Source organism: Salmo trutta, chromosome 6, assembly GCF_901001165.1.
Source record: "Salmo trutta chromosome 6, fSalTru1.1, whole genome shotgun sequence".
NCBI lineage: Eukaryota > Metazoa > Chordata > Actinopteri > Salmoniformes > Salmonidae > Salmo > Salmo trutta.
Window position 1 is genome coordinate 11,839,357 of NC_042962.1, and position 9,104 is coordinate 11,848,460.

A 9,104-nucleotide genomic window follows, 5' to 3' on the forward strand; every position below is an offset into this window, starting at 1 on the left:
GTCTCCTGCCCTAACACACACACACACGCACACGCACGCACGCACGCACACACGCACGCACACACACACACACACACACACACACACACACACACACACACACACACGGAAAGAGAGAAAAGGGAGAGCGCCATCAGAAGCAACAACATAAAAAACTACAAAACAGGTAGGTGTTTCTTTATTGTTTTCTGTAAGGTTTGACTTTGGATTGATACACACAGACACACAGAGACATTCAGACGCACACAGACACATAGGGACAGACACACACAGACACACAGGAACACTCAGACACATAGGGACACTCACAGACACACACACAGACACTCACAGACACTAACACATTTATCTTTCCCAGAACCTCTCACCCATAATGTTCAATTAAAAACATCACAGTTAAACCTGTTGATTACAATTAGCACTTCACTGACAGAACACACACACACAATAGGGAGGAGAGATGACGCATGAATGCACACACACACACACACACACACACACACACACACACACACACACACACACACACACACACACACACACACACACACACACACACGAGAAGTCAGAATGAGCTTGCAGAATAACTCTGGATCTAATACTGCTATAGTGCTGGCTGGTTAGAAGCCAATAGCCAATTACCACCTACTGTACATAATAACACTGTATGAAAAGAAATCAGATATTCTATATTCCCGTGAAATTTGAGGTGTGTATATATATAGTGGCTTGCGAAAGTATTCACCCCCCTTGGCATTTTTCCTATTTTGTTGCCTTACAACCTGGAATTAAAATAGATTTTTGGGGTGTTTGTATCATTTCATTTACAGAAATGCCTACCACTTTGAAGATACAAAACATTATTTTATTGTGAAACAAACAAATAAGAATAAAAAACAGAAAACTTGAGCGTGCAAAACTATTCACCCCCCCCCCCAAAAAAAAGTCAATACTTTGTAGAACCACCTTTTGCAGCAATTACAGCTGCAAGTCTCTTGGGGTATGTCTCTATAAGCTTGGCACATGTAGCCACTGGGATTTTTGCCCATTCTTCAAGGTAAAACTGCTCCAGCTCCTTCAAGTTGGATGCGTTCTGCTGGTGTACAGCAATCTTTAAGTCATACCACAGATTCTCAATTGGATTGAGGTCTGGGCTTTGACTAGGCATTTCCAAGACATTTAAATCTTTCCCCTTAAACCACACGAGTGTTGCTTTAGCAGTATGCTTAGGGTCATTGTCCTGCTGGAAGGGGAACCTCCATCCCAGTCGCAAATCTCTGGAAGGCTGAAACAGGTTTCCCTCAAGGAATTCCCTGTATTTAGCACCATCCATCATTTCTTCAATTCTGACCAGTTTCCCAGTCCCTGCCAATGAAAAACATCCCCACAGCATGATGCTGCCACCACCATGCTTCACTGTGGGGATGGTGTTCTCGGGGTAATGAGAGGTATTGGGTTTACGCCAGACATAGCGTTTTCCTTGATGGCCAAAAAGCTCAATTTTAGTCTCATCTGACCAGAGTACCATCTTCCATATGTTTGGGGAGTCTCCCACATGCCTTTTGGCGAACACCAAACGTGTTTGCTTATTTTTTTTATTTAAGCAAAGGCTTTTTTCTGGCCATTCTTCCGTAAAGCCCAGCTCTGTGGAGTGTACGGTTTAAAGTGGTCCTATGGACAGATACTCAAATCTCTAATGTGGAGCTTTGCAGCTCCTTCAGGGTTATCTTTGGTCTCTTTGTTGCCTGTTTGATTAGTGCCATCCTTGCCTGGTCTGTGAGTTTTGGTGGGCGGCCCTCTCTTGGCAGGTTTGTTGTGGTGCCATGTTCCTTCAATTTTTAATAATGGATTTAATGGTGCTCCGTGGCATGCTCAAAGTTTCAGATATTTTTTTATAACCGAGCCCTGATCTGTACTTTTTAACAACTTTGTCCCTGACCTGTTTGGAGAGCTTCTTGGTCTTCATGGTGCCGCTTGCTTGGTGGTGGTGCAGACTGTGGGGCCTTTCAGAACAGGTGTATATATACTGAGATCATGTAACAGATCAGATTGCACACAGGTGGACTTTATTTAACTAATTATATGACTTCTGAAGGTAATTGGTTGCACCAGATCTTATTTAGGGGCTTCATAGCAAAGGGGTGAATACATATGCACGCACCACTTTTCATTTTAGAATTTTTTTTAAACAAGTTATTGTTTTCATTTCACTTCACCAATTTGGACTATTTTGTGTATGTCCATTACATGAAATCCAAATAAAAATCCATTTCAATTACAGGTTGTAATGCAACAAAGTAGGAAAAAATGCCAAGGGGGATGAATACTTTTGCAAGGCACTGTATATGTATGTATGTATGTATGTATGTATGTATGTATGTATGTATGTATGTATGTATGTATGTATGTATGTATGTATGTATGTATGTATGTATGAATGAATGTGTGTGTATGTACACTATACATTGTGGGAAAAAAGTATTTGATCCCCTGCTGATTTTGTACGTTTGGGCTCGTAAGTAAGCATTTCACAGTAATGACTACACCTGTTGTATTTGCCGCATGTGACAAATAAAATTAGATTTTGATGGGATTTAATTGAAAAGCCTTTATTTTATTTTTATTTTTACAAAGCCAATGATGAAAGTTGGAGTTTCCAAAACTCAATTTGGATTACGTTCCTTGAAACATTCCAGTTATTTTTGCAATGTTCTACAGAGCAGCAGAACAATGTTTCAAATGTCAAGGACATCTCCAGTGTATCTGGTTTCTACATTCCATTTTATTGTCCTATAAAACATAGAATGTCAAACTAATCTGGGTCTGTCTGTATTTCGGGCTTTGGTCTGAACAGCACATCTTTCCATGTTCTGAAGCTGAAATTCACCACAGTACAATCCTCCATCATGCAAATCACCTCTGCTCCTCACACAAGACTTCACTACTCAAAGGGCATCGCATATATTTTCCAACCAAATCTCTATTTGTAGAACATACGCCCAGCCAGGTCACCTGTGATACAAGTCAGAGTTCGACGTCCGTCCGTTTCTGAGGACGTCGGGAGATGATGCGGAAACTGGCCACTAGGGGCAACAATGAGCGCTGTTACCTTCAAGTAGCCTTTGGTTTTGCGTTGTGGATGGGGTTGGTGGATGGGCGTAAGCATCTGCCATAACATAAATTGTGACCTTATTTGACATTTTCTGCTGCTTTTGAGACACGGTTGAATCCCACTTTGAGACAATACTTGTTGAGTAATTAAAACACTAAATAATCACAACTATTGGTCACTTATGTATTGTTCTAATATGTATACATTATAGAATTGTCAGTTAATGATAATATTAATGAAAAATATTTTTTTTACTGCACTCTAGAGTTGTAGACCTTGATACCTTACAGTGTATTTACATATGTACAGACTCTGTGTGTGTGTGTGGTTTATTTTCTTTCCTTGTCAGCCACCCTGCACCCTCCTTGTCTGCTATTCTGCTTCATAAAAAGCTGAGGTCTGGAACTCCCTTCAGGTCACCTCTCTCTCCATTCATTGGCCTTGGTTGCCTGATGACTCACCCTGAATTTTAATCACCACATACATTCAGTTTGGCCGGAGCGGTGTGGATGGGTAGCCAGGGAATGGTCTTGGTACATAAGAAATACTTTTGCATGACAAACATATTTGCCTGCCACCCTGTACCTACGGTGCCTTCGGAAAGTATTCAGACCCCTTTGACTTTTTCCACATTGTTACATTACAGGCTGATTCTAAAATTGATTAAATATTTTTTCCCCCTCATCTACACACAATACCCTATAATGACAAAGCAAAAACAGATAAAAAAAATATTGTGCCAATTAAAAAAATATAATAATAATAATGAAATGTCACATTTACATAAGTATTCAGACACTTTACTCAGTACTTTGTTGAAGCACCTTTGGCAGCAATTACAGCATCGAGTCTTCTTTGGTATGACGCTACAAGCTTGGCACAATTGTATGTGGGGAGTTTCTCCCATTCTTCCCTGCAGATCCTCTCAAGCTCTGTCAGGTTGGATGCGGAGTGTCGCTGCACAGCTATTTTCAGGTCTCTCCAGAGATGTTCAAATCGGGTTCAATTCCGAGCTCTGTCTAGGCCACTCAAGGACATTCAAAGATCTATCCTGAAGCCTCTCCTGCGTTGTCTTGGCTGTGTGCTTAGAGCCGTTGTCCTGTTGGAAGGTGAACCTTCGCCCCAGTCTGAGAACCTGCTCCAGAGCACTCAGGACTTCATCAAGGATCTCTGTGCTTTGCTCCATTCATCTTTTCCTCGATCCTGACTAGTCTCCCAGTCCCTGCTGCTGTAAATCAACCCCACAGCTACCACCCCCATGCTTCACCGTAGGGATGGTGCCAGGTTTCCTCCAGATGTGGCGCTTGATTGAATAGAGCCCCAAGTGAGGGAGAGGGTGCATGTGTGTACACATGTATGTGATAATCGCCTGTCACAGCCGGTGTAGCAGGTGCCGGGGAAGACGGATGCAGCTGTGAGGACTGTGGTTGAGCTAATAGGGGTGTCAGATTTAAAAAAGAAAGGTACAATTTTCTTAAGTGAAAATAATTATACAACAAAACCGAGTGAGTGAGTGAGTGAGTGAGTGAGTGAGTGAGTGAGTTAGTAGTATATGTGTGTGATAATTACCTGGACCACATCACATGGCTTCAGGTCTCCAAGCCTCTGGAAGTTCCAGCATGCCCCTCCAGGCCACGAACAGCTTGGTGGAAACACGGTTACCTGTCACCCACCCAGCAGGTTGGCAGATCTTAAAGCTGGGCACAATGTTATTTTAATGACAAAACCTTGACTACACACTAACCTAAATGAAGTGTGTGTGTGGCAACCACGCAGCAGACTTCATTTTCTCTACTGCTCATTGTACTTCCCCTCGCAATCTGTGGTGTGTGTGATCTGTTTTATTGTGACTCAAGCCTGAGTCAACCTTACCACATCCTTGTCGTAGGACATTCAGTGATTAGCTTTGGGGGGAAAAAAACAGTGTACAGTAAAAATGATATCAAATATTCAGATCTGGATTGACAAGTACACTAAATCATGTGAAGTTACAAAACCTCTAGTGCTTAGTCTACAGAAATTAAATAAAGGATGCAGGACTTGAGCCCTAGGCCCATGCCTCAGGACTACCTGGCCTGATGACTCCTGGCTGTCCCTGTCTCCAGTCCACCTGGTCGTGCTGCTGATCCAGTCTCTGCTTATATGGAACCCTGACCTGTTTAGGACTCATCGGAAGTGCTACCTTGTCCCAGACCTGCTGTTTGATCCTGTTGCTCTCTACCGGACCTACTGTTTGATCCTGTCGCTCTCTACAGGACCTACTGTTTGATCCTGTCTCTCTCTACCGGACTTACTGTCTCAACCTCTAAATGTTCAGCTATGAAGAACCAACTGGCATTTACTCCTGAAGTACTGAACCATTTCACCCTCTATAACCACTGTGATTATTATTTGACCCTGCTGGTCATCTATGAACGTTTAAATTCCTTGAAGAACGATCTGGCCAAAATAGCTGTACTCTTTTATAATTTCCAACAGCACAGCCAGAAGAAGACTGGCCACCCCTCAGAGCCTGGCTCCTCTCTAGGTTTCTGTCTTTCTAGAGAGTTTTTCCTTCCTGCTCCTACACCTACATTGCTTGCTCTTTGGGGTTATAGGCTGGGTATCTGTATAAGCACTTTGTGACAACTGCTGATGTAAAAGGGCTTTATAAAATACATGTAATGGATTGCTTGTATATGCTTCTATTCATTAACTCTACGTCTCTACCTTATTAAGCCAACACTTTTTCCTGGTCTTTCCTGGTGTGGACAGGGGGCTTCAGGTTTGGGATTGGACGGCCTAGAGAATAGGAATATTAACTATTAGTGTCCACATTTATGAAATTCAATTTTGGGTTAACTGTTTAACTCATCTGATTGAAAATTGCTGATGATATACTGTATATGTCCATTTTCTTTCTACAAATCTGCCACTGAACCATAGAATTCTATCTAGTGAGAGTGCACACAACCGTTAGCTTATTTTACCAGGTAAAAATAACAGATTTTTTTCAAGGGAGACCTGGCAAAGAGGGCAGAGTTCTCAAGTAAAAGGCATATTTCATAGCAGCAGCTATGGTATGGATAAAGACAATGTGACAACACCACAGCTGCATGAATGTGTGATCTCTATAATATTAGCTAATTTAACCATTTCCAGACCCAACGAATACCAGAACAGTAGGAAGACTACTGTTGCTGTTTTGTACCCTACTGTACCCCACCCCATCAACCAACTAGTGACAAGGCTACGTTGTTATCGTTTAGTAATGTTGTACTGTAGCCTACTGTACCCCATAATCGACCTTCTGCCAACTAGTAATGACAAAGCTATAGTGTTGTCATTCAGTAATACTATAACAGTATTATAGCCTGCTGTGCACCACATTAAACAGCTACTTTACTTATCTAGCTAATGTTAGCTACAAAGATGGAGGCATCCACATAGGAGATTAGCTGGCGTTGTTAGCATTAGCTAATTAGCATGTTAGCTATCAAACTATGTTAAGCTATGCTTATTTAGTAAGATAAGGCCAATCAAACTGAAATAATTAACAGGCTGAATGTACATTTATGTGACTCACTAGATAAAACTTTAACTTGCTAGCTCAGTGACTGCTGCTGGGCGAATAAATATGCACCTCTTCCTGTTTACAGTTCAATATGCAAAATCAGACGAGCGCCACAAAACCAACCAGTGGCCAGACGTATATTACACCCGGGTTGGTTTAGAATCCCTGCTGCATCGCGCCAACCACGCCAAAGGTTACAAGTTTGAATCTAGCGACAGAAAGTTGTTTTTGAGGTTTTTGTTTTAAGCCTATCCCAAACCTTAACCATTCGGACTTAATGCCTAAACATAACCTTAAACACATAGAAATTTGACATTTGGAACAATTTAGAAAATTGATGTTTGACAAACATGGATGAGCGTCTAATTCTCACGTGAGACAATGACAGCTGGAAGCACACGCATGCGTGTGCACACACACACACGCAGAGAGACACGCACACACACCTCCCTCTCCTATTATCGTAATAATTTGCTGTGAGGGTGTTTAATTTGCATCTCCAAAATTATTTTACCTGGTCCCCAAATCAATCCCTTTACTCCCTCCCTCTTCTCAGATGAATGAGTTTACAAGGAGCCTGAGCACAGTTATTTTGAATTAAATGTTTTTGCTCAAGCAATATTACCACCCACATACCCCATTCTCTCCCTCCCTCTCTCTCTCTTTCCCTCCTCTCTTCCCTCCCCCTCTCTCACCCCCCCCTCTTTGTTGTTTGTCATTATGCCAAAGACATCTTGTCATTTGCTGCTTCATACCTCAACACCTCCAATTAATCTAACTCCTATGAGTCACACACAAACACAGACACACTTAATCAAGCTCGTTTGTCACCGCAGTACTGATGTAATGAACTGACTGACAGACTGAACACAAAGGTGAACACAACCTTGTCAAGGACCCGTATACTAACATTTGTAACTAAAGTGTTTTGAAGACTTGACTGGGTGCATGTGTGTTGCATCATGGCATGCCAGTACCACGGTAATATCACGGTACCAAAACGTCATTCATACCAACATTAGAAAACTGTACAGTCGTGGCCAAAAGTTTTTAGAATGACACAAATATTAATTTTCACAAAGTCTGCTGCCTCAGTTTGTATGATGGCAATTTGCATATACTCCAGAATGTTATGAAGAGTGATCAGATGAACTGCAATTAATTGCAAAGTCCCTCTTTGCCATGCAAATGAACTGAATCCCCAAAAAACATTTCCACTGCATTTCAGCCCTGCCACAAAAGGACCAGCTGACATGTCAGTGATTCTCTCGTTATCACAGGTGTGAGTGTTGACGAGGACAAGGCTGGAGATCACTGTCATGCTGATTGAGTTCGAATAACAGACTGGAAGCTTCAAAAGGAGGGTGGTGCTTGGAATCATTGTTCTTCCTCTGTCAACCATGGTTACCTGCAAGGAAACACGTGCCGTCATCATTGCTTTGCACAAAAAGGGCAAGGATATTGCTGCCAGTAAGATTGCACCTAAATCAACCATTTATCGGATCATCAAGAACTTCAAGGAGAGCAGTTCAATTGTTGTGAAGAAGGCTTCATGGCGCCCAAGAAAGTCCCAGCAAGCACCAGGACGTCTCCTAAAGTGAGGCGAAGACTTTTGAAGGGTGGCCTGGTGTCAAGAAGGGCAGCAAAGAAGCCACTTCTCTCCAGGAAAACATCAGGGACAGACTGATATTCTGCAAAAGGTACAGGGATTGGACTGCTGAGGACTGGGGTAAAGTCATTTTCTCTGATGAATCCCCTTTCCGATTGTTTGGTGTATCCGGAAAAAAGCTTGTCCGGAGAAGACAAGGTGAGCACTACCATCAGTCCTGTGTCATGCCAACAGTAAAGCATCCCGAGACCATTCATGTGCGGGGTTGCTTCTCAGCCAAGGGAGTGGGCTCACTCACAATTTTGCCTAAGAACACAGCCATGAATAAAGAATGGTACCAACACATCCTCCAAAAGCAACTTCTCCCAACCATCCAGGAACAGTTTGGTGATGAACAATGCCTTTTGCAGCATGATGGAGCACCTTGCCATAAGGCAAAAGTGATAACTAAGTGGCTCGGGGAACAAAACATCGATATTTTGGGTCCATGGCCAGGAAACTCCCCAGACCTTAATCCCAATGAGAACTTGTGGTCAATCCTCAAGAGGCGGGTGGACAAACAAAAACCTACAAATTCTGACAAACTCCAAGCCTTGATTATGCAAGAATGGGCTGCCATCAGTCAGGATGTGGCCCAGAAATTAATTGACAGCATGCCAGGGCGGATTGCAGAGGTCTTGAAAAAGAAGGGTCAACACTGCAAATATTGACTCTTTGCATCAACTTCATGTAATTGTCAATAAAAGCCTTTGACACATGAAATGCTTGTAACTATACTTCAGTATTCCATTGTAACATCTGACAAAAATATTTAAAGACACTGAAGCAGC

The 9,104-nt window shown here is 42.3% G+C and overlaps 1 long non-coding RNA gene across 1 annotated transcript; it reads right to left on the minus strand.

Moving 5' to 3' along the window:
- Positions 1-4,491: 4,491 nt before the first annotated feature.
- Positions 4,492-6,819, minus strand: LOC115195412 (uncharacterized). The gene is made up of 3 exons (XR_003878688.1): positions 6,678-6,819; positions 5,822-5,893; positions 4,492-4,774 (listed from the first exon to the last, which is right to left on the minus strand). It is a non-coding gene; the product is annotated as an uncharacterized LOC115195412 (long non-coding RNA).
- Between the last annotated feature and the right edge of the window lie 2,285 nt (positions 6,820-9,104).